Here is a 27,069-nt window from a genome sequence, read left to right on the forward strand (position 1 = left end):
TGGCCTCTGAGAGTGAACATACAAAAGAACAGATGAAGAAAAGAATAGAAAAATTTGAACAAGGTCTAAGGGAAATAAATGACAGCAAAAGGCAGGCAAACATAAGTGTCATGGGCGTCCCAGAGGGAGAAGAGAAGAGAAAAGGGGCAGAAGGAATATTTAAAGAAATAATGGTAGAAAATTTCCCAACTATATTGAAGGATGTAGATATCCATGTCCAAGAAGCACAATGTGCTCCCATCAAAAAAAATCCAAATAGACCAATTCCAAGATACATATTTATCAGAATGTCAGATGCCAAAGACAAAAAGAATTCTGAGAGCAGCAAGAGAAAAGCAATGCATAACATATAAGGGATACCCAATAAGATTAAGTGCTGATTTCTCACCAGAGGCAAGAAGACAGTGATCTGATATATTTAAGACACTACAAGAAAAAAATTTCCAGCCAAGAATCTTATATCCAGCGATACTGTCTTTTAAAAATGAGGGTGAAATTAGAATATTCACAGATAAACAGAAATTGAGAGAATTTCTAAGCAAGAGACCAGAATTTCAGGAAATACTAAAGGGTGTGCTAGATCCTGAAAAGAAAAGACAGGAGAGAGGGCCCCCTGGAAGAGAGTCTAGAAATGAAGATTATATCAATAAAAGTCACTAAAAGTGTCAAAAGAGTGGTGAAAATAAAATATGACAGATAAAATTCAAATACTCAGGAATAAACTTAACCAATGATGCAAAGCACTTGTATTCAAAAAACTGCAACTTAATGTTAAAGAAATCAAAAAAGCCCAAATAACTGGAACAACATTCCATACCCACGGATTGGAAGACTAAATATCATAAAGATGTCAATTCTACTCAAATTGATATACAGATTTAATGCATCCCATTAAAAATTCCACCAGCATTAAAGAAAAAATTGAAAACACGATCATTAAATTTATTTGGAAGGATAAGGAGTCCTGAATAGCCAGAAACATCCTAAAAAAGAAAAGTGAACCATCATATCCAGACTTTAAATCATAATACCTACCTATAGTGGTAAAAACAACCTGGCCTAAAGACAGACACAATAGACCAATGGAACCAAATTTATGGTTCAGAAACAGACCCTCGCAGGTATGGTCAAGTGATTTTTAACAAGCCTGTCAAACTCACACAGCTCAGCCAGAACAACCCATTCAACAAATGGTGTTGAAAGAATTGGACATCCATAGCTGAGGGAAGGAAAGAAGACCCCTATCTCACACCTTATCCAAAAACTATCTCAAAATGGATCAAAAAACTGAAAATAAAAGCAAGAACCATAAAACTTCTAGATGAAATTATTGGAAAATATCTTCAAGACTTGGTGGTAGGTGGTGGATATTTAAAGGCGATAAGAGAAGGACTGAGTGGACTATTGATGTTTAATGTATGTAGAATTTTTAATTAGCTTTACTGTAAAATTGTGGAAATGTATAGAGTGGATGTTAACACACAGTAAGTAACAGCTAGTTTATAAATGGGGATGTTACTGAAAATGGTAGTCTAATTATGTAAATGCCACTTGACAGAATGCTTGAGAATAATCTAGGAACTGGATAGCACAGTAAACCAAGAGGTGGGTGAAAATTGTGTTGATGGTACAGATGCAAGAGAGTCCTTTGTTAGCTAGAACAAATGTATATTGTTACTGCAGGGTGTTGGGAATGTGGAGAAGCATGGGAAAAATACAGCTGGAGTGACCTATAGTCTGTGGTTAGTAGTAATAATATAATATTCGTGCATCTATTTAAAGATGCACTGTATTGATACTGAGGCAGTATGGACAATGTGAGCCAAATGTACACTATGGACATGGCAATAATCAGATGATATTATTTTATCTGTGGCAAATGACACATCACATTGTGGTGTGTTGATGGAGGGATGTTGTTTGGGAATTCTGCACATGTACATGATTATTTTATAAGTTTACAACTTCTGTCATAAAAATATTTAAAAAATAATAATAGGATGGGTTGGGGGGAAAACACACCAAATATGAGATAAGAACCATGATTATTATTAAGATTTTGGCAGTGTTCTTTCATAGCTTGTAACAAACATCTCAGGACAATGCAAGGTGTTGGTGGAGGGTTGATGTATGGGACCCCTGTATAATGTTATACATGTTTGCTTTGTAAGTTCACAACTTTTACTATACCCTTGTTTATGTATGTTCATATATAAATGATATAAAGATAATAATAATTGGATTGGTTAGGGGAAAATACTTTTAGTGGTGATATTTTGACAATACTCTTTAATCATTAGTTAAAAAGGTTTAAAAACAATGCAATCTATTGGTGATAGGGTGAGATATTATATATGTTTGTTTTGTAAGTTCACAACTATTATACATTTGTTGTTTATGAATGTTTATGTATGGGTTATATATTTCAATAAATTTTTAAATATTTAAATGATTAACTATGTGAACATTATTTAATTTAAAATTTTCCAGGTGACTTAAAAAATGTGATCAGTTATACTTACATTTTAACCTTTTGACAGGACTTCCTTTTCACAACCAACCAGTTTGTACTCTTTCCAGGCAGGGATCCCATTCCAGTGGTCCTTCAGGAGAAGTGATGACAGAGCAGCGGATGGTGTTCTAGAGGTAAATGCATCCCATAAGCCATTAAAAAGGGTACAATAGCTGGGAAATTGGCCAAAAGTAAGACTCTTAATGGAAACTCCATAGACAGTGATTCAGTAAACTGAGCAGCAGGTATTAATCCCAGGTTAGGTCTAACTTTATGTGCTGCCAAAGAAAGTCCTTTCCTGCCAAAAGTGGCACCTTTAATAATTAACACCAACCAGATTCAAGCCTTAGCAGTTGTTATTTCTAAGATTTAGCATTTTCACCTTAAATTTACATATGTTCTTGGCCTTCCTGGTGCTAATTGTCATTTTATTATAATTTCAATAATAATGCCATAAGATGCCATGCCTTATGATTAGTATAAAAGGAAATGTCGATAATTAATTTTTGTGTCCATTAAAATTTGTTCTTACTAAATAAAAAAAGGATACAAAAACATTATCATTACCTTTCCTATTTTGTTCCTTTATAGCTCGTTATATCGTTAGTATTGTTCAAGTTTTAACTTAATGACTTTATTCACATGCTCACTATCCCTGACAAGTCCTTGGGTGTATTTTTGGGACCTATATCTATCAAGAAAAATTCACAACAATTTCCTGTAGTCTCTAAGATAGCTCTGAAATAAATGTCATCTTACAATCACTAATAAAATTGTTTACAAAAGCTATTTCTAAAAAATTAAATCACAATATTGACACAAGTAGTCTTTGATATCTGTTTTTTTCCCTGTGCAATCAAATTTTTGCTCATTCAGTGGCATGTAAAGACAGAATAGTGCACAATAAAAAAGTAATAAAAAAGAAAACATTACAGAAGCATTTCTATAGGGACTGAAAACTTTAGTGACTGGACACAATTAAATCCAAGATCCACTATATTTAGGAGTGAGATGTTAACATAGTACCTTTCTTTCTTACTTCAGCTTGCCATAGACCAATCTTAAGTAATTGATTTCTGTATTTTCCAGGATTTAATAGACTGAAACCATTGCTATGCATTAGGCAGTGCTACATTCATTGATATACAACCAATTTGTATTCATGACATCAGATGTGCTAGGATTTTGCCTTTTTGTGATGTTTATCTGTGAAGAAGAGAATGAGCAAATCAAATCAAAATGTCTGGAATGAGAATAAAAACACATCTTTATTTTCCCAGAAAGTCTCCTTCAAATGTAGGTTATGAATATTTTTTAATATATAAAATAAATAGCTTCGTGAATGTAAGGTTACAGAACCAAAAAAAAAAAGTGCTTATTTGATCATTAGAGAAATTTAGAGTTAAAGTATATAATTAGGCTGAATTCCTATTTCTTAGTAAATTCACACAGTTTACCCTTGGCTCTTTCAAACACACACTATCAAATTTTATAATAATTTCTAATTTAGTTTGAATGGCTCTAAAGGTATCAATTAATAATAGAAATATGCATTAAAATATTTTGGTGAAAAAATATGTGTCTGTTAAAAACATTTTCTTTTTTCTTCTTTTTCTCCCCATTTTTTTTATTTCCTATTCCTCTGTCTCTCTCTCTCTCTCCCTCCCTCTCTCTCTCTCATTTCCTCACTCTCTGTTACACACCCTCTCTCTTCCCATCCCTCTCTCATCTCTCTACCCATTTCTCTGTTTATGAGAATGCATGGAATACATTTAGAAAATTCAGGAGAGGGTCAAATACAAAATAGGACTTAGCAAGATAGCAAGCAGAAGAGTGATGTGCAATCAAAATTTCAAAAAAATGTTATCAAAAGATAGTCTGCTAAAGGAATCTACTACATAATACATATAGACTAACATACACCACAAAATTTTTAGCAACATTACAATTCTACAATTCATCAACATTCCTGAGACAAGAAGATTGTGGTAAAGTAAGGGCCTCTAAAACTGTGTATTTAATCTGTTTTTCCCTGAACTACAGTTGATTTATAAATATAACTTCATACTTTGCAAACATGTAATAACTAAGATTGACCATATTCAGGCATATCTAGTTCAAATTTATGAACATGATGTCATTGAAGAGTGCTTCTATATGAGATACATTGAATATTTTATCACATTAAATATTTGGCTATATATGAAGGAGGCACAGAATTGAAATATGGCTTCCATTTAATTCACTGAAAATAAAATAGCTATAAAATTGTGTTTTTTTCCCATCAAAATACTGAGCAGTGAATGACCCCCAAACTGTAAGCTAAATGTTTTCTTTTTTTTATTATTTATTTATTTATTTCTCTCCCCTCCCCCCAAATATTTTCTCTTGAAGCTATATATATATGCTTGTCATATGATACTAAATATATACTAAAATATTCTATTGAGCTTAATTACAATGAATCATGATATTTTATGTTATTTGGCATAAAAATTCATCTTTGTTACAACACTGTGTTTTTTGGAAATTGATAGTAGTATTTTTTTGTGCATTATCTTATGTAATCTACATATTAACATGCAAACTAAATAATTTATTGCAGTCTTATAGATGAGAAAACTGATGCTCTTTGGACATTAACATAACCAAAGCAACACTATTAGTCACCAGCAGAGCCAGGATTGAAGCTAAGATTTCTCTGTATTCAAACTCTAATAAGCTGTTTTCACCTGTAGTATTGCAATCCTCATGTGCCATGCCAAAATGCTGGAATTTTGTCCTCTAGTAAAAATAAAAAATATCTCCACGTAAATTCTTCTTTAAATCCATCAACCTTAAATAGACCATGAAATTAACCAATGAAATAAAGTGGACTCTAGATCAGTTAGATAACTCTTGTAGTAAAATACATTTAAAATGCATTTCTATTCTTCTATCAGGAAAAAAAAGATCTCAAATTGGCATATACCTAATATATGTATAATGTTAATAATCTCTGCATTTAAAATTTTACCTAATTTTTAAACATAGTCCTTTATTTCTACAGTCCCTGTTCTGACAATTATTTTCAACCATGAATATTATAGCAAATTTCTAATTTACAGATCTTTTGAACTAAATAGAGACCTCTTTCTATTTCCTTGCTGTACTTACTGATAGGCATGCAATTCAATTTTTAGTAATACAAACATAAGTAGAACACATTGTCTGTAATTTAAATATTAAAGTATATATTCTATTTTGAGAGTCAGGCTTATAGTTTCTAAAATATTGTGTAATTGATGAAAAACTTTTCCTCCTACCTATGGAAATGAACTGCTCACAAAATTAAGATATGCTACTAATCTTATTCAAATGGATTCTTATACCAATTTGTCAAGTATTTCTTGTAGTTCACAGGGGACGCTCCAAGGAGAAAACACACAATCTTCTGGGACAGAAAAGCAACAAGGTGATTTTTTTCTATAGTAAACAAGTAAATGTTTCTGGAACATCACACTACATGATAAAAATGATTACAAGAATGCTCTTTGGCCTCTGGTAAAAAGAACTCTCAGTGGAAATCATATGACATAAAAATGGGAAAATATCTACACATTCAATACATAGTTGTAGCCTGATAATCCTAGAAACCCTGAAATCCAGTTTCCTTTTTCTGGAAAATAATCTGTTTAATTCTCTCAAAATTCTCATAAACATGTACATAATGAAATAGTTTGAAAGCATAATGTTTGCAAGATTTTACAAATGTTTAATAAAAATTACTATGCTTTTATTTAAATTGTCTAGTAATACTCTTCTAAGTGTTATAAGAGATAGTTTAAGCGGAATTTCATGAAAGAGATAAAATACAAACAATATAAATGTGTGGGTAATAAGTACAAACAGGATAGTTGGGACAGTCATCACTTAACTGTAATATTCTATGTGGTAAATTACTTGAAGACAAGATGCCTGGTAAAGGTAAAGTTCTCATGTTTTGCCTTATGTGTGGTCTTTCTTTATATTGGGGATACCATATGCTAATCTACATTACATATACTAGTATATATAATACATTAATATATATTATATTATATTAACATAGAGTAGACTACGTTAATAAGAAATTCCTAGAAAATTTTGAATGATTCCTGGATTTGGGACCCTACCCCCAGGGATTCAAACTTAGTAGATAGATAATTTTGTCTATGTAGTCAGAGAGCACGATTTGAATTAAAATTAAGAAAAAAATGATGAAATATTTTACCAATAGGCATCTGAATTGGAAATGGTCAATTAATCAATATCAATTCCAAATTGAGCTATAGATTCATTGCAACCTTAAATTAAACTTAAGCTTTTTTTGGTAAAACTAGAGAAATAAATTCTACAATATAGATGACAAAATAAATGAGCTTTTTCAAACAAATTTGAAAAAGAAGAATAAAGTTGTAGGACTCAATCTGATTTCAGAACTTATCATAAAAATTAATCATCAGGAAAATAGGATATTGGTGAACAGATAAATACATAGATATATGGAACCAAATATCTATGGAACCAAAGTTCAGAAATAGATTCATACATTCTTTGTCATTTGATATTTGACAAATACTTTAAGGAATATTTATGGAAGAAGCATAGTTTTCTTTTTGAAAAGGTGTTGAAAAAATTGTTCAGTCTTTTGCAAAAAATTAGAAATTAACTCAATGTTTTCAGAATATACAAAACATTTCTCAAAATAGACTAAATGATTTCAAAATTAAACACAAGCCAACATCTGTGTAACCATGGGCTAGTCCCATTGTTGAGATTAAATGAAAAATTTATTAAACATAAGGGAAAAATGGGTATATTATATTTCATCCTATTAAAATATGCTCTATGAAAGATACTTATATTGAGGTTCACATATATTAATCTATATTATTATATATACAAGTATATATTATTGTATAAATAATAAATTAATATATATATTATGAACAAATAAGCTACAGAATCTGAGAATATATTTGCTAAATAGATATTTGACAATGACCATGTATCCATGTATATTAATCACACTCAAATTTCAGTTATATGGAGATAAAAGGAAAGTAAAAAAATTTAAATATGGAAAAACATGAACAGATACTTCACCAAAGAATATTCACAGATGGCATCTATGCCCATGAAAAGATGTTCAATATCTCTAGTCATAGGAAAACACAATTTAAAACCACAACATGATTTCACACAACTGTTTAAATGGCTAAAATAAACATTTATGATAATAACTGATAATACAAAGCTCTTAAAACATTTCAGAGAAACCAAAACTCCCAACCTTTGCCAGTAGGAGCATAACCTGAAGCAGTCATTTTGGAAAACAATCTAATATTTTTTATGAAGTGAAACCACTTACCTGATGATCAAGCAATCTCACTCTTTTTTTACCCAAAATAAATGAAAATATTTGTCCTCATAGAAACCTATATGACAGTATCAGTATTGCAAAATTGGAAACAATCCATATATCCATCAACTACTAAAAGGACAAGGTAATTATTGCACATGCAAACAAAATGCAACTCAGCAATAAATAGGGAAAACTACTGATACATTCATGCACACAGATGGATCTCAAATACGTAATGCTAGTATAAGAAGCCAAACACAAAAGACTATATGCAATGTGATTCCACTTATATCACATTCTGGACAGAGCAAATTTATAACAAGTGAGAACACATCTGAATTGCCATAAGTGGAGGTACATGGAGGTGATTGCTTCAGAGTGGTCGAGGGAAGTTTTAAAGTGATGAAAATATTCTATAACATGACTGCAATTACACAATTGTATATGGTTATCCAAATTCATATAACTGGCACATAAAAATGGTATATTTATATATTCATTTAAAAATAACCCTAATTTAAAAATTATCTTAAGGGGGTTATGGGAAAATGGTGCCAAGGTGGATAGGTAGAGTCTGACCATCTTACCACAAAGGACTAAAAAGAGGGGCAAAACCTATCTGAAGGAGCTGTTTTGGATATATAGAGAACAAGAAGGTGCTCTGCAATATTTATGAGGCTGCTGGAAAGATAAAGAGGCCAAAGGAAAACCAGAATATTGACAACAGGAAGGAAATAGAATGAGAAGAATGAATTGTCAAAATGAAACCTTACCACACACACAAAAACAAAAACAAAATACAACCCTAGAGTAGAAAGAGAAGCTAATCAACTGAATAAACCCATCAATATAAACAGATTCCTAGACACCAGGAAAAATTACAGGCCATAATGAGAAACAGGAAGACAGTCCAATGAACAAACTAAAAAAAAAACAGAAGGAGATGTGGAACATGGAACAACCAAACAGAGATGTCCAAACAAATATCATGAATCAACTTAATGAAGTGAAGAAAGAGATTGAGGATATTAAGAGGACTCTGGGAGAACATACTGAAGAAATTGTGAGCATAAATTAAAAAATAATGGATATTATGGTGATGAACAGCACAATGCAGGAAATCAAAAACATGCTGGTAACACATAACAGCAGGTTTGAACAGGCAGAGGAAGGAATCAGCATGTGGAAGACAGTACGGATGAAATCAAGCAGATAGTAGAACAAACAGATAAAAAGAAAAAATCCAGCAGAGACTTAAGGATTTGAAAGACAACATAAAACATACAAACATATGCATTACAGACATCCCAGAAGGAGAAGAAAATGGAAAGGGGGCTGAAGGAGTATTGGAGGAAATAATGACTTAAAGTTTCCCAACTCTTTTGAAGGACATGAATATGCATGTCCAGAAAGCACAACACACCCAAAACAATATAAATACTAACAGGCTACCCCAGGATATATACTTATCAAATTTTCCAATGCTTGAGACAAAGAGAGAATACTGAAAGCAGCAGGAGAAAAGAGATCAATCACATACAAGGAAAGCTCAATAAGATTAAGTGCTAATTTCTCATTTGAAACCATGGAGGGAAGAAGGCAGTGGAATGATATAGTTAAGGTTTTAAAAGAAAAAAAAACTTCCAGCCAAGGATTCTGTACCAAGGAAAGCTAGCATTCAAAAAATGAGGAAGCATTCAAAATACTCACAAAAAAACTCAAATTAAAAGAGTTTGTCAATGAGAAACCTGACCTTCAAGATATACTAAAGGGAATCCTATATGTTGAAAGGAAAATGACAGGAGAGAAAGGATTGGAGGAGAGTGTAGGGTTGAAGATTATTGGTAAGAATATCTAAAAAGAGAAATAAAAACAACACATGACATAAATAAACCTAAAGACTATGTGGCTAATGTAAGTAATGCCTTGACAGTAATAACATAGAATGTCAACAGATTAATCCCACCAATCAAGATACAAAGATTGGTAGAATGGATAAGGAAATATGACCCATCTATATGACGTCTACAAGAAACACACCTTAGATGCAGGGATGGGTCAAAGACCTAACTGCACACTGAAGGAATTAGAAAAAGAACAACAAACTAATCCCAAAGCAAGTAGAAAGAAAATAATAATAAAGTTTAGAGCAGAGGTAAATGAAATTGGAAAATAAGAAAACACTAGAAAAATTTTACAAAACCAAAACCTGGTTCTTTGAGAAGATTAATAAAATTGACAAACCCTTAACTAAACTAACAAAGAAAAAAGAGAGAAGATGTAAATACATAAAATAAGAAATAAGGAAGGGGATGATACCACTGACCCCACAGAAATAAAGACTATCATAAGAGGATACTTTGAAAAATTGTATGCTAACAAGATCAATAACTTAGATGAAATGTACACATTTCTAGAAACACACAAGCAGCCTACACTGACAAAAAAGGAAATTGATGAACTCCGCAGACTAGTCACAAGTAATGTGACTGAATCAGTCATCAAAAACATCCCAACTAAGAAGAGTACAGAACCAGATGGCTTCACAGTTGAATGCTATCAATCATTCCAGAAAAAACTAATACAAATCGTGCCTAAACTCTTCGAAAAAATAGAAGTGGAAAGAGCATTGCCTAACTAATTCTGTGATAACAACATCACCCTAATACCATAGCCACACAAAGATGCCACAAGAAAGGAAAAGTATAAACAATCTCTTTTGTGAACTTAAATGCTAAAATCCCCCACAAAATACTTGTTTATCATATTTAATAATACATCAAATGAATTATACACCATGACCAAGTGGGTTTTCATCCCTAGTACACCAGGATGGTTCAACATAAGAAAATCAATCAATGTAATGCACTATATTATCAGACCAAAAGAAAAAAAAATCACATGATCAGCTTTATTGATGCAGAAAATGCATTTGACAAAACACAACACATTTCCCTGATAAAGATACTTCAAAAGATAGGAATAGAAGGAAAATTTTGCAACACGATAAATGGTATACATGAAAAACCCAAAACTAACATCATATTCAATGGTAAAATGCTAAAAGCTTTCCCTCTAAGATCTGGAACATGACAAAGATGACCACTGTCATGATTCTTATTTAACATTTGTGTTTAAGCACTAGGCAAGATAAAGATACAAAAGGCATTCAGGTTGGAAAAGAAGAACAAAAAATTTTGCTATTTGCAGATGACACAATCCTATATATAGAAAACCCTGAGAAATCTACAACAAAGCTTCTAGAGCTGATAAATGAGTGCAATAAAATGGCAGGATATAAAATCAACATGCAAAAATTGGTAGCATTTCTGCACACCAATAATGAGTAAGCTGAGGAGGAATCAGACAAAAATCCCATTTAAAATAGCAACTATAAGAATAAAATATCTAGGAATAACATAACTAAAGATGTAAAGGATTTGTTTTCAAAAACTACACAATTGATAAAGGAAATCAAAGAAGACCTAAATAAATGAAAGAATATTCCCTGTTCATGGATAGGAAGACTAAACCTCATTAAGATGACTATCCTACCCAAACTAATTTAGAGATTTAACACAATGCCAATAAAAATTACAACAGCATTTTTTACTGAACTGGAAGAGATAACTATGAAATTTACTTGGAAGGGCAAGGGGCCCCAAATAGCCAAAGACACATTGACAAAGACAAATGAAGTTGGAGAATCATGCTACCTGGTTTTAAATTATACTACAAAGCTGCAGTGGGCAAAAGAGAATGGTATTGGCACAAGGATAGACATACTGACCAATGGAATAGAACTGAGAGTTCTCATATAGATCCTCACATATACAGTCAAATATACAGTGGCCACTAAGCCCACCAACTAGGAAAGAATGACTTCTTTCAACAAATCGTGTTTAGAGAATTGGATATCCATAACTAAAAAAATTGAGAGAGGAACACCATCTCACACCTTACACAAATATTAACTCAAGATGGATCAAAGATGTAAATGTAAGAGCCAAGGCCATAAAGATTTTGGGAGATAAACAAAGATGGACATTTCCACAGTTGGATAAGTAAACTGTGATATATACATACAATGGAATATTACTCAGCTGTAAGAAAGAATGCAGTTTTAACATAAGGGATAGTAGGCATGAATCTTGAAATCTTACGTTGAGTGAAGTAAGCCAGGTTACTGAAGGACAAATATTACATGACCTCACTGATACTAATTAAGTAAATTGAGCAGCCTCACAGAGCAAGAGTCTGGAAGATAGGATTACAGGAGACAGGACGGGAATAGAAGATGGTGAACTGATGCCCATTTGGGCAAAATCTACTATAAGGTGGAAAAAGGTATTCATGCAATGGAGGACTATGACAGTGGTGCAGTGATGTGTTTGGGTTCAGTGGTGCTGGTCTGTGAGGGGCAGTAGGTTGGGGGTTGTGTGGGACTATCCATGTTACTGGGGGGAGAGTCAGGGCAAGAAGCAGGTGAACTTGGGATTTGCAGATCTGTGGCTTAAACTACAATTTTGGGAATGTTCTTTTGGCAAATATGGCAGGGGAGGGTTACTGGTGTAAGGTACTGGATATAGGGGGGTACATGGGACAGGGTGCACCTGGGGGAGATTTCTATGGAATATCTAAGTGTTCATTTTGTCATATTGTGTTATATTGGTGGGCGGAGACCCACACTATAATAAAGAAAATATCAAACTCCCAATCTTGGGAGTCCTGCTATGTTCTCAATTAGAGGGAAAGAATTCCCAAATAACATAGACAGTGCCTAATAAAATTTTTAAAAAGACCAATATGTCAAGCCCTCAATATTTTCTAAAGATTTTTGAAATTTATTTCTCTCCCCTTCCCCCCCAATCCCCCATTGTCTGCTCTCTGTGTCCTTTTGCTGTGTGTTGTTCTTCTTTTTTTTTCAAATTCTACTCAATTTATTCATTTTTTAAAAAATATTACATTCAAAAAATATGAGGTCCCCATTCACCCACACCGCCCCCACCCCACCACTCCCCCCACAGTAACACTCTCCCCCATCATCATGACACATCCATTGCATCTGCTGAGTATATCCCTGGGCATCACTGCACCCCATGGCCTGTGGTCCACACCATAGCCCACACTTAACCACGTTCCAACCAGTGGGCCATGGGAGGACATACAATGTCCGGCAATTGTCCCTGGAGCACCACCCAGGACAACTCCAAGTCCTGAAAATGCCTCCACATCTCATCTCTTCCTCCCATTCCCCACACCCAGCAGCCACCATGGCCACTTTCTCCACATCAACGCTACAATTTCTTCCATTACTAATCGCAATAGTTCCATAGTAGAATATCAGTAAGTCCACTCTAATTAATACTGTATTTCTCCTCCCTGTGGACCTTGGCTTGGTTGTGTCCATTCCACATCTATGTCAAGAGGGGGCTTAGATTCCACATGGATACTGGATGCAATCCTCCTGCTTTCAGTTGTAGGCACTCAGGCTCCATGGTGTGGTGGTTGACATTCTTCAACTCCATGTTAGCTGAGTAGGGTAAGTCCAATAAATCAGAGTGTAGGAGTTGAAGTCTGCTGAGGCTCAGGGCCTGGCTATCATATTGTCAGTCCAGAGATTCAAATCCCCTAGATTTATCTTTTTTTTTTTTTTTTAGGATTTATTTTTATTTATTTAATTCCCCTCCCCTGGTTGTCTGTTTTCTGTGTCTTTTTGCTGCGTCTTGTTTCTTTGTCCTCTTCTGTTGTCATCAGCGGCACAGGAAGTGTGGGCGGTGCCATTCCTCGGCAGGCTGCTCCCTCCTTCGTGCTGGGCGGCTCTCCTTATGGGGCGCACTCCTTGCGCGTGGGGCCCCCCTATGTGGGGGACACCCCTGCGTGGCACGGCACTCCTTGCGCGCATCAGCACTGCGCATGGGCCAGCTCCACACGGGTCAAGGAGGCCCGGGGCTTGAACCGCGGGCCTCCCATGTGGTAGACATACGCCCTAACCACTGGGCCAAAGTCCGTTTCCCCCCTAGATATATCTTAAACCCCAGCACCAACTACAATTCCAGTAAAGTAGCATGAAAGGCGTGTGAAAAGAGATCCCATCTGAGTCCAGCTCCATCACACAGAAACACCAGCTCCAAAGAAGGGCCAACTGACATGTCAGTGAACCCCATCTACCATGACCATAGAACCTGTGGGTCTCTTTAGCCCTCAAAAGGACCAATACCTGGGGTTGTATTTACTTTATCTGTCTCTGAGACTCTGCTCAGGTGTGCATAAGGGCAATCCTTCTGACAACCTCCAGACTCTTTTTTTAGAGACTCATAGCCATATAAACTCATTTGTTCTTTCCATTTCCCCCTTACTTTAGGTCAAACAGCGTTTTTAACTCCTGTTATTATATGTAGACAGGGCTATTCTGCTGGTCTACGTTGAACCTTTAATTCAAGGTCATTTTCTAGTTACGTCATCAGCTGGTACTTGGTAGTGATCCCTCGGTGCCAAGGAGGCTCATCCCCGGGTGTCATGTCCCACGCTGGGGGGAAGGCATTGCATTTACATGCTGAGTTTTGGCTTTGAGACTGGCCACATTTGAGTAACACGGAGGCTGTCAGGAGGGAACTCTTAGGCACAGTGCTGCTCTAGGCCTTGTTCTTATTTCAGGTGTATAGGCTCACAAGCATAGTCATTAGTATCAGGGGCTCACTGTTAGACCCTCATTCCTTCCTGGTCCTTACCATTGCACCTGGAGGATTGCTGCTGCTCCCCTAGGGACCACGACAGAGCCCCGCCCCCCAGCCAGGAACCCAGTACCCCCCCAGCTGTTGTTTTTAATTGTTTCCATTATGAGTATATCTAAACATTTCCATGCACCCTGGACATATGCCCTGTATAACTCCTTGTCAACCATATATCGCCTGTCAATAACATCCCATACCAGTATTCCTCCACTGCCATTGTTGAACCACTCTGTGATCCAAAACTTCCTGAAAAGTGAAGCCCAATATAATGTCAGGTTTCCTTACTAGTAAAATGGAATATAGCGATGAGTTTAAAGGTTAGATATAGAATATATATTGATTTGGAAAAATTCTACATCCTATCTTTTTCTTTTCTTTTTTCCTAATTATTGAGCTTCTCTTCACAAGAGCCTTAGATCACAGTAATTCATATATACAGTATACAGTACTCCCACATATCCATTCTAAAACCTTTTCCCTTTCACAGCGATAACCTTTTAACTTATTCATATCATATTTACTGAAACTGATGTACAGATATTGAGACAATAGCTTTCAAACAAGGTAACATTTGTGTTTACATTGTGGTTTATACTTTAGGCTGTACAGTTTTCTAAATTTTTTAGTTAACCTATGTTTTACATTTTGGTTTACATTATTAGTCTGTCATCCCCTATATGTTTTTGGTATAATATTACATGTTTTATATCCATCCTTGTGTACTCTTGTGCAACACTTTTTTGCCCTCACATTTACTTTGGTTCCATCTATTCAATATCTATTTTCCCATCCCCTTGGGACCCACAGTGACAGTCAATCTTCATTTCTTGAGAAGCCATGTTCAGAGATACTTGCAACAGTGTTGAGGTCTTGACTTGCTCAACTGTGCTAATGCCCTGGGAGCCACCCTTTCTCTTGAAAGGTAAAGTTCCCTCAATTCGATGGCATTAGTCCTCACCAGGATATGGGTCTACCTTTACTATCATTATATGGGTCTCTACCCAATGGTATAGCCCACTCTGGCAAAATGAGCATTCAAATATTCCCTAGGAGTTTGTTCTGCATCAGATTATCCCCTTTGAGTATTTTAAACAAGTGACTTTCCTAATTATATTTTGAAAAGGTTTTCTCAGCATTATACTCTCAACCAACACCTGACAATCTCCTATGTTCATATGTTGCCCCTGCCTCCCCCCAATTTCTTGGGCAATATTACCCATCCACCCATCCCTAGACCCCCCTCAAATCCCCAAAGCCCCACCCAAAGGTAACTGTATGCCCCCATTTTATCTCTTCCTTGTGCACATACTTACCTCCAGCTTATCATAGATTTCACCCATGTAGATGTCAGCTTAAATCCTTCCTCTAACCCCTGATTTCCTGTAAGCCTATCTTCCAGTCTCTAGCTCTCTGAGGCAGCTTGCTTATTTCATATCATTGAGGTCATGTAGTATTTGTCCTTCAATGCCTGGGTTGCTTCACTCAACATAAGGTTCTCAAGATTCATCCATGTTATCACGTGTGTTTGTAGTGTATTTGTTCTAAAAGCAGAGTAGCATTCCATTGTATGTATATACCACATTTTATTGATCCACTCATCTGTTGATGGGCATTTGGGTTGATTCCAACTTTTGGCGATAGTGAACAATGTTGCTATGAACATTGGTGTGCGTATACCAGTTTGTGTCCTTGTTTTCAGTTCTGCTGGGTATATACCCAGCAGTGGAATTGCTGGGTCATATGGCAAATCTATGGTTAGTTTTTGAGAAACTGCCAAACTGTCCTCCAGAATGGTTGGATCCTTCTGCATTCCCACCAGCAGTGGATGAGTGTTCCCATTTCTTCACATCCTCTCCCGCATTTGTATTCTTCTGTTTTTTTCATAGCTGCCAATCTTATGGGAGTAAGATGGTATCTCATTGTAGTTTTGATTTGCATTTCCCTGAAGCTAAAGATTTGGAGCATTTTTTCATGTGCTTTTTAGCCATTAGTATTTCTTCTTTGGAGAAGTGTCTGTTTAAATCTTTTTCCCATTTTTTAAATGGGTTGTTTATCTTTTTATTTTCAAGATATAGGTGTTCTTTATATACGCAAGTTATAAGTCTCTTATCAGATATATGGTTGCCAAATATTTTCTCCCATTGTGTGGGTTCCCTTTTTACTTTCTTGACAAACTCCTTTGAGGTGCAGAAGGCTTTAATTTTGAGGAATTCCCATTTATTTATCTATTTGTTCTTTTGCTGCTCGTGCTTTTGGTGTGATGTTCATGAAGCCATTTCCTATTGCAAAGTCTTGTAGATGTTTCCCTACACTGCTTTCCAAGGTCTTTATGGTCTTGGCTCTTATATTTAGGTTTTTGATCCATCTTGAGTTGATCTTTGTATAAGGTGTGAGATGCTAATCCTCTTTTATTCTTTTACATATGGATATCCAGTTCTCCAGGCACCATTTTTTGAATAGGCCATTCTCTCCCAGTTGAGAGGGTTTGGTGGCTTTATCGAATATTATATGGCTATGTATATGAGGTTCTATATCAGAATTCAATTAGATTTGATTGGTCTGTGTGTCTCTCCTTATGCCAATACCATGCTGTTTTCACTACTGTAGCTTTGTAGTATGTTTTGAAGTCAGGTAGTATGATTCCTCCAATTTTGTTTTTCTTTTTCAATATGTCTTTGGCTATTCGGGGCTCTTTCCTTTCCAAATAAATTTCATAGTTAGTTTTTCTAGTTCTTTAAAGAAGGCTGTGTTGATTTTTATTGGGATTGCTTTGAATGTGTAGATCAGTTTTGGTAGGATAGACATCTTAATAATATTTAGTCTTCTTATCCATGAACAGGGAATATTCTTCCACTTATTTCGGTCTTCTTTGATTTCCTTGAACAGTCTTGTATAGTTCTCGGTGTATAAGTTTTTTACATCTTTAGTTAAATTTATTCCTAAATATTTGATTTTTTAATTTACTATTGTGAATGGTATTTGTTTCTTGATTTCCTACTGATTTTGCTCTCTATTGGTGTACAGAAATGCTACTGATTTTTGCGTATTGATCTTATAACCTGCGACATTACTCAACTCATTTATGAGTTCTAGAAGCTTTGTTGTAGACCTCTCAGGGTTTTCTATGTACAGGATCATGTCATCTGCAAATAATGAAATGTTGACTTCTTCCTTTCCAATTTGAATGCCTTTTATATCTGGTTCTGCCTCAGTGCTTGAGTAAGTACTTCTAAGACAAGGTTAAATAGAAGGGGAGACAGTGGGCATCCTTGTCTTGTTCCTGACTTTAGAGGGAAGGATTTATGATTTTTCCATTGTAAACAATTTTGGCTCTAGGTTTTTCATATATACTCTTTATCATGTTCAAAAACTTCCTTGTATTCCGATCTTTTGGAGTGTTTTTATCAAGAAAGTGTGCTGTATTTTGTCAAATGCTTTTTCTACATCTATAGATATAATTATGTGATTTTTTCCCCTTCAATCCCCTTCAATTCAAACAGATTGAATAAGATTGATTTTCTTATGTTGAACCATCTTTGCATACCTGGAATGAATCCCACTTGGTCGTGTTGTATAATTCGTTTAATGTGTTCTTGAATATGATTAGCAAGTATTTTGTTAAATATATTTGCGTCTAGGTTCATTAGAGAAATTGGTCTGTAATTTTCCTTTCTTGTGGTGTCTTTGTTTGGCTTGGTACTAGGGTAATGTTGGCATCATAGAAGGAGTTAGGCAATGTTCCTTCTGTTTCAATTTTTTGGAAGAGTTTCAGCAAGATTGGTGTTAGTTCTTTCTGGAATGTTTTGTAGAATTCACCTGTGAAGCCATCTGGCCCAGGGCTCTTCTTAGTTGGGAGGTTTTTAATGACTGATTGTATCTCTGTACTTGTGATTGGTTTGTTGAGATCATCAATTTCTTCTTTCGTCAATATAGGCTGCTTATGTGTTTCTAGGAATTTGTCCATTTCCTCTGAATTGTCATTTTTGTTGGAATATAGTTTTTCCAAGTATCCCCTTATGAAAGTCTTTATTTCTGTGGGGTCAGTGATGATATCTACTTTCTCATTTCTTATTTTGTTTATTTGCATCTTTTCTCTTTTTTTCTTTGTTAGTTTTGCTAAAGGTTTGTCAATTTTATTGATCTTCTCAAAAAACCAGCTCTTGGTCTTGTTTATCTTTTCAAGTGCTTTCTTATTTTCTATTTCATTTAATTCTACTCTTATCTTTGTTATTTCCTTCCTTCTTCTTCCTGTTGGATTACTTTGTTGTTTTTTCACTAATTCCTCCAAATGTGCAGGTAGTTCTTCAATTTTTGCTCTTTCTTCTTTTATGACGTATGAATTTATGGCTATAAATTTCCCTCTCAGTACTGCTTTTGCTGCATCCCATAAATTTTGGTATGTTGTGTTATCATTATCATTTGTTTCAAGGTAGTCATTGATTTCTTTTGAGATTTCCTCTTTGACCCACTGTTTTTCTAAGAGTGTGCTGCTTAATTTCAAAATCATGGTGTGAAATCTCAGCCTCTGTCCCTTGCAATTTCCAGCTTCACTCCCCTGTGGTCAGAGATATTATTTTGTATGATTTCGATCTTTCTGAATTCATTAAGCCTTTCTTTGTGGCCTATCATATGGTCTATGTTGGAGAGTGATCCATGTGCACTTGAGAAAAATGTATATCCTGCTGTGTTTGGGTGTAATGATCTGTATATGTCTATTAGATCCAGCTCCTCTAATACACTGTTCAAATATTTCATTTCTTTAGTGATTCTCTTTTGAGATGTTCTGTCCAGAGTAGATAGTGGTGTATTAAAATCCCCCACTATTATTGCAGATGCATCTATTTTTTTCACTTAGTTTTTCCTTTTGCTTCACGTATTTAGAGGCCCCCTTTTAGGAGCATAAATATTTATGATTGTTCATTCTTCTTGACAGAGTGTCCCTTTCACTAATATGTAGTATCCTTCTCCTCTCTCACAACTGTTTCGCATTTAAAGTCTATTTTGTCTGATATTAATATAGCTACTCCTGCCTTTTTTTGGTTATTGTTTGCTTGTAAGATTGTTTTCCAACCATTCACTTTCAGCCTCCATGAATCTCGGGATCTAAGATGTGTCTCTTGTAGACAGCATATAGATGGGTCATATTTCCTTATCCAATGTCCCAGTCTGAATCTTTTGATAGGTGAGTTTAATCTGTTGACATTCAGTGTTATTACTTTCAATGAATTATGTATGTTAGCCATATTTTGATTGGATGTGTGTATGTCATATTTTGTTTGTTTGTTTTTTCTTCTCTTTTGTCTTTTTTGTTGCTCTTACACTCCCCTCCAACTCTGCCTGTCCTGTTTTTTCCTTTCTTCCTGCAGAACTCCCTCTAGAATTTCTTGAAGGGGAGGTTTCTTGTTGGCATACTCTTTCAATTTCTGTTTGTCTGTGAATATTTTGAACTCACCATCATTTTTTAATGCTAGTTTAGCTGGATAAAGTATTCTTGGTAAGAAATTTTTTTCTTTTAGTACCTTGAGTGTATCATACCACTGCCTTCTTGCCTCCATGGTTTGAGATGAGAAATCAGCACTTAATCTTATGGAGCCTCCCTTGTATGTGATGGTTTTCTTTTCTCTTGCTGCTTTTAGAATTTTCTCTTTGTCTTGAGCGTTGGATAATTTGACAAGTATATGTCTTGGCGTGGGTCTGTTCAGGTTTATGATGTTTGGGGTGCATTGTGCTTCTTGGATATGTACATCTGTCTCTTTCAGTAGATTTGGGAAATTTTCAGCCATTATTTCCTGCAATATTCCTTCTGACACCCTTTCCCTTCTCTTCTCCTTCTGGGATGCCTATAATACGTATGTTTGAGCGTTTTGCATTGTCATTCAGGTCCCTAAGTCCTAGCTGGATTTTTTCTATCTTTTTATTGATCAATTCTACTATTTGTTTGATTTCTGATGTACTGTCTTCCACATCACTAATTCTCTGCTCTGCCTCTTCTAATCTGTTGTTATTTGCTGTGAGTGTATTTTTGATTTCTTGAACTGTTGTGTTCATTCCCATAATATCAGTTATCTTTTTGTGTATGTCTGCAATTTCCCCTCCAAGTGTTGTCTTCATATTGTTAACCTCTTCCTTTACTTCATTAAATTTGTCTCTGATATATGTTCTGAGATCTTTAATTACTTGTGCGAAGTTCTGTTCCCCTTCCTGGTTTTTAGTTTGTTCATTGGATTCAGCCATGTTTTCCTGATTACTGGTTTGGTTTGTAGATTTTTGTTGCTGTCTGGTCAGCATTTTATCTTGATGGGTTTAATCCATTCCTTAGCTTCTTTGTCTAGTCTTGGTGATTAATTATCGGTTGTTTTTGCATAATTGTTATGTCTTCTCTTTGTCACTTTGTTCTTCTTATTCTAATTTCTTATTGCTGGCTGAGTTCACTTTGAAGGAAATTATTAGGGCCAGCAAAAGGCAATTGTGTAAGCAAGGAAAATGTGTAAAGTAGTATTGATAATAAATGTTAACAGAGCAACAATATGAGATCTGGGAGGATGGATATTAGATTCATGTAAGTTATGTAGAGTTATAGCAGTAGGTAGAGTACCTATAATGAGGTAGTTGACTGAATATGGGAGGAATATGGTATGAATGAAAAAGCTAGTGTTTTCATGAGAGAGGGAAAGAGAAAAAAAAGGCAATTGTTTCAAGAGTGGATAAAAGAGAGAAAACAAAACAAACGTATTAGAAATTAAGAGTTAGACAATTTGGGGATCAAAGAAAGGGAGGTGGAATATAGGGGAGACAGTAGATGATGGAGTATATCAAGATGTGGGGGAAAGGGGATAGTATAGGTAGCCAAAATCAATTCACACAGAAATGAGGCAACAGAGGATGAGGAAACTCAGCAAATGTGAGATGTTCCCTGCAGCACCTATTGTATAATTAAGAGAAAATAAAATAAAAAGAAAATGAGGGACAAGAGAGGAAAAAAAAGACCTTGGGGGATATAATGGGAGAAAAGACTAGGAGATAATGCAATGTTAGCAATCAGGACAATAAAAAATAAAAAATAAAAAAAATAAAAAAAATAAACTAAACTAAAAACAAAAAAGAAAAAATGCAAACATTGAGGGCTAGGACATTCAAGGACATTAGATGGTCCTCAGGGCGTGGTGGATTCAGGGATGGAAAGTCTGTGATATTGCAGACTCAAGAGGTGTGAGTCTCTGGGGTGTGGGCCACCAGGGTTTAGGGGACACAGACCTGGCAACCTCAAATCTGGTTAACAGGGAGCCTGGGAGCACCACAGTGCAACACAGCCTTCAGGGATCCCCGCAGCTGGGTGCCAGCCCTATGGGGGAGGTCACATCGGCAAACTCTGACCTATGTGTCAGAAACCCGCAATTCACCCTCTCACTAGAGTCTCTTCTGTGGCTTTATCACTAATTCAACGTCAGGACACCTCCCTCCTTTTAAGCTCCCAAACAGCCAGCTGGGGAGCCTCTACACTGCAGCCAATTTAATGACACTGCAGATTAGTAGCCAGACCCGGGGGGGGGGCTCCAGCTGGAATCGCTGATATCAGTGTCTGAAACCGAAATTCCCACACTTCGCAAAATATTCCCCTAATCGACTTCCAGATGTCTCCAACCCTGCCAGCCCCTGAAACAGCCTCCTGGTGACATCTCTTTATTGCGAGCGATTTAAGGCCAGTGCAGATTGGCAGCCAGCCTTGGGGGTGGGGCTCTAGCCAGAAGCGCTATTATTTGTGTCCACAATCAAAAATTCCCCACCTCACAGTAAAACTCCTGTCTGTCTCCCCAAATCAGTCTGCGAAGGCCTCCTGCCCTGTTAGCCCCCCAACAGCCTGCTCAGGGCTTACGAATTCCCCAGTACCACAGAGCCTCCAGAAATCGCCGCTGTGGTGCTGGTGCTGCAGCTCTGCCCACTCCAGGAGGGAGAGTCCTGGGCGCAGTGCCCACCTCCATGTAATAGAGCCTCAATTTTATCTTATACATGAATTTTCTCTGTTACCTTCCCACCAAATCAATGTCCAGATACCTCCTGCCCTGTAAAATTCTGAAACAGCCTGGTCCCGAAGAATTTCCAATGCTGCCCAGCCGCTTCTTTGCAGGAGAGATTATCAGGTGCACTCACTCAACCACCATCTTGCCCCGCCGAAAGAATCTTCTGTGGATGTGGCGCCAAAAGCCCCGGAGCTACAGTCCCTCTTTGCGCCGACTCCCTGTGACCACTTCTATCCCTATCAGTGGCACTGGGAATCTGTGTTTCTTTTCATTGTGTCATCTTCCTGTGTCAGCTCTCCATGTGTGCAGTGCTATTCCTGGGCAGGCTGTGCTTTCTTTCATGTTGGATGGCTCTCCTTATGGGGCGCACTCCTTGCGCATGGGGTTCCCCTATGCAGGGGACACCACTGTGTGGCACAGCACTCCTTGCGCACATCAGCGCTGTGCATGGGTCAGCTCTACATGGGTCAAGGAGGCCTGGAGTTTGAACCATGGACCTTCCATGTGGTAGGTGGATGCCCTATCCATTGGGCCAAGTCTGCTTCCCTAAGCCCTCAATATTATTGCAATTAATTATGAATCTTATTTTTCAAAAATTGAAACATAGTGGTTGCCATGGGTTCCAAGGGGAGAGGGAGGAAGTATAGAATAGATGGAACATAGGGCCTTTTCAGGGCATTGGAATTGTTCAGAATGATCTTGCAATATCAGATACAGGCCACTTCAGATTTCATCAAAACCTGTAAAATTGTATAATCCAAAATATAAACCATATTGTATACCACTGACAATTGTTCAATACATAATTGTAACAAATATATCACCCACATGAAAATGTTATTAATAAGGGAGAGCAAAAAGAGGGAGGGTGTTGGGTATATGGAAATCACCTATATTCTCTATGTGGCGGTTCTGTATCCTAATGCTTCTTTGACGATAAAATGAAAAAAAATAAGACACTGTGGGAATATATGGAAGATAACATCACTGTACATACAACACAACAGATCTTACAGTGATGAAAAACACAATGTCTAATTTTTTTTATTTCAATTTTTTACAATTTTTTTGTATTTTATTGGTTATTTTAAAAATTATTTCATTTTCATATTAATTTTATTTGGTTATTTTGTTGGCTATACTTTTGGAGGGGTGTTGGATGACAGAAGGGACACGAAAGTAGCAGGGAAGGAGTTGCCAGTGATGGAGGATGCATGGGAAGGAATTTACTTGGGGCATGCCTCTAGGGAATATGAATGTGTTCAAGTGTTCATTGGGCATTGTCATGGTGGTGGAAATTCACACAATAATCAAAAGAATATCTAAGTCCCATCCTGGGGAGTTCTGTTAAATTCTCTAGTAGGGCAGCAGAAATCCCAGAGTGCAAAGGCAATGCCTAGTGACAGAAGACAGATCATTATGCCTATCCCTTGATATTGATGATTGTACACATGAGACTTTTCTTGTGAAATTGAAACTTAGACTGGTATATATTTTGCCTAAGAGTTACCTCCTGAAAGCCTCCTTGTCACTCAAATGTGGCCCCTCTCTAAGTCAAACTCAGCATATAAATGCACTACCTTCTCCTTCAGCCCGTGCCATGACTCTCAGGGATTAGCCACCCTGACATTGGATATTATTACCAAGCACAAAGTGGTAATGCATCTGGAAAAAGACCTTGACCAAAATGGGAAAGTGGTAAATAAAAATGAGTTTTTGTAACTAAGAGATTTCAAAGTGAGTCGGAAGGTCATTCCAGAAGTTATGCTAATGCACATCTCTGCAAGATCTTATTGACTACCATAATAAACAGTACCTCAAATAGCAGGACTCCTGAGGGCTGTAGAGATTTCCAGAAACTATGATGCAGGGCAGACAACTCAGGAATTCAGCATAATGCCAGTGGACCTTACTTTGGAATTTATGCTCCCAAGTGCAACAGACTTAGACTCATTTATAGATTCTCTACACAAGACTCTTCTGCTCCTTTTTTTTGAACCTAAAATTAGCACTATACTTGATAAATATATGTCCCAGAGCCTTAAATCTTTGTCTGTTCACATGACAACTGAGCCATGAATTCCAGCAGAGTTGTAACACCTACTCTGCAATTCACTGGACCCACCCAGGCAACTAAAAAAGAGATGATAATTGACATTGCCCATACCAAAGAACAGAGAGTGTCTACAACTGCAAGCAAGATATTTCCATCCATTTGCCCCACAGGATTTAAGCCTGCTCTCAGTTAGAAGCAGAGTGGACATCACCATCCCCAAATCCTCAAAACTGGAAAATGAACAATGGACTAAAGTAGACATTATTATTCTACTATAGACTTATTATTCTAGCAATGAAGAAAATATTGTTAATATAAAGGCAGTGGCCACCAGAGGTTCTGAGGGATAGGAGAGGGAAGAATAGATGTAATATGAAAGCATTTTTTGGACATTGGATTTGTCCTACGTGACATTATAATGATGGATATGGGCCATTGTATTTTTTTGACATAACTTACAAAATTGTGCAGGACGGAGTGCAAACTACATTGTAAACTGTAGTCCATGGTTAGTAGCAATGCTTCAATATGTATTCAGCAATCATAACAAATATGCCACACTAATAAAGGATGTTGTTAATGTGGGAAAGTGTGGGAGGAAGAAGGAGTGGGACATAAGGGAATCCCTTATATTTTTACATAACTTTTATGGAATCTAAAGCTTCTTTAAAAAAAAAATTAAGATACACACACACAGAGATCTCATTACATGAGCTACTTTCAGTCATTCCCAAGACTAAAGACATTTTTATTTTTAAGAAGTTTATTTTTGATAACTGGCATATGAGAACTTTCCAACCAATTGAGTCCAAATATTTCTCATATATACCATGTATAATTATGTTTACTCTTATTCCCCTAATTCAGAATATATATCAATGAGAAGGAATATGGCTATAAAATTTAATGCCATATTTAAAAAAAAAAAAGAACTGCTCAGAGAAGAATTCTAGAAATAAAATTTTGGTTAAACTAGCATCTTTTGGATATCAATATGTACAAGACTATCCAAATACTAAAGAGAGATAAAACATGCACATGACAGCATCCTTGACCTTGATGAATGATCATTGTGTTTTCCAAAGTAAAAAAAAAAAAGAAAATTGTCATTTCATAGCATGTATGCATAAATTCACGCATCTGTAAATGCATCCTTACATATAATAAAACATGATAAAAATGTACTTGAATGTTTTATATGTGATACATTTGCTTGAGTCTGTGAAAAACACATAAATGAATCAGTCAATTCTCTTATTTAAAATAACAAAGTATTTGACTGGCAAAGTAGGCAAATGTCTCATTAAATATATAAAACAATAACTACATAATGAATTTCCTTTAAATATTTCAAATTTTGTTTAGAAAAAGAAGAGACTCATGTAATTGAACTTTTATCATGAAATGCATTCATTTTTTAAAAGTAACAAATATTTCCTCACAAAATTAATATTATAACAAAATCATTAAAAATGCATGTAACCAGAGCCTTGAGCCAGGTATTGGATCCTTAAGCTTCATGTAATATATTTGTTTTATAAATAATAACATTCACACAAACATTCTGATTCACTGATTCTTAGTATGATTAAAATAGCTATAAGGATGAGTTTGTTGATCACCCTTCTACCTTTTCATATCTGATATAGTATAACTTTATAAAATGTTACCTAAGAGTTTATATATGTATGTATATATATATAGGCACATAGAAACTAATATTACAAAACATTATTTTTGCAAGTCTGCTTCTCTGACTCCCTTCCTCCAAGTATTTCTAATACTCTCCACTTCACTTCTTTTAGGTTGCTCAAATATGAAATTCTTTGAGGAATTTTTATAAATTTATAATTTATAAATTATTTTTTAAAGATAGCAAGCCTATCTACATGTACACCTCTACTTAGCTTTTCTCCAGAGCAGTTATCACCATCCTTATACATGGACTTTGTTGATTATTACAACCAAACCACACTATAAAATGCAATTCTTCAATCACTGCACAGGGCTTTGCACTGGTATTTCTCTGTTTGGAACACATTCCTCTCATGAAAATGTGTGATTAAACATATTCCCCATTAAGTCTTTGAACAAATACCTACTTTTTATTGAGGCCTGTCCTGACCACACTACTTCCAGGTGCTTTGTCATGGATCTCACCCACTATCTTTATTACATTTTTAAAAAAATATTACATTTCACATCTAACATGGAATATCACTTACTTCTATACATTTTTCTGTATTTCCTAGCTAGAATATAGGGACCAGGAGGTGAAAGATCTTTTTATTGTTTATTATACTGTGTTTGCAGTACATTCTAGATATTCAATAAAATATTTAATGAATAAATGAATTAAATGA

Source organism: Dasypus novemcinctus, chromosome 24 (genome assembly GCF_030445035.2).
Source record: "Dasypus novemcinctus isolate mDasNov1 chromosome 24, mDasNov1.1.hap2, whole genome shotgun sequence".
Classification (NCBI taxonomy): domain Eukaryota; kingdom Metazoa; phylum Chordata; class Mammalia; order Cingulata; family Dasypodidae; genus Dasypus; species Dasypus novemcinctus.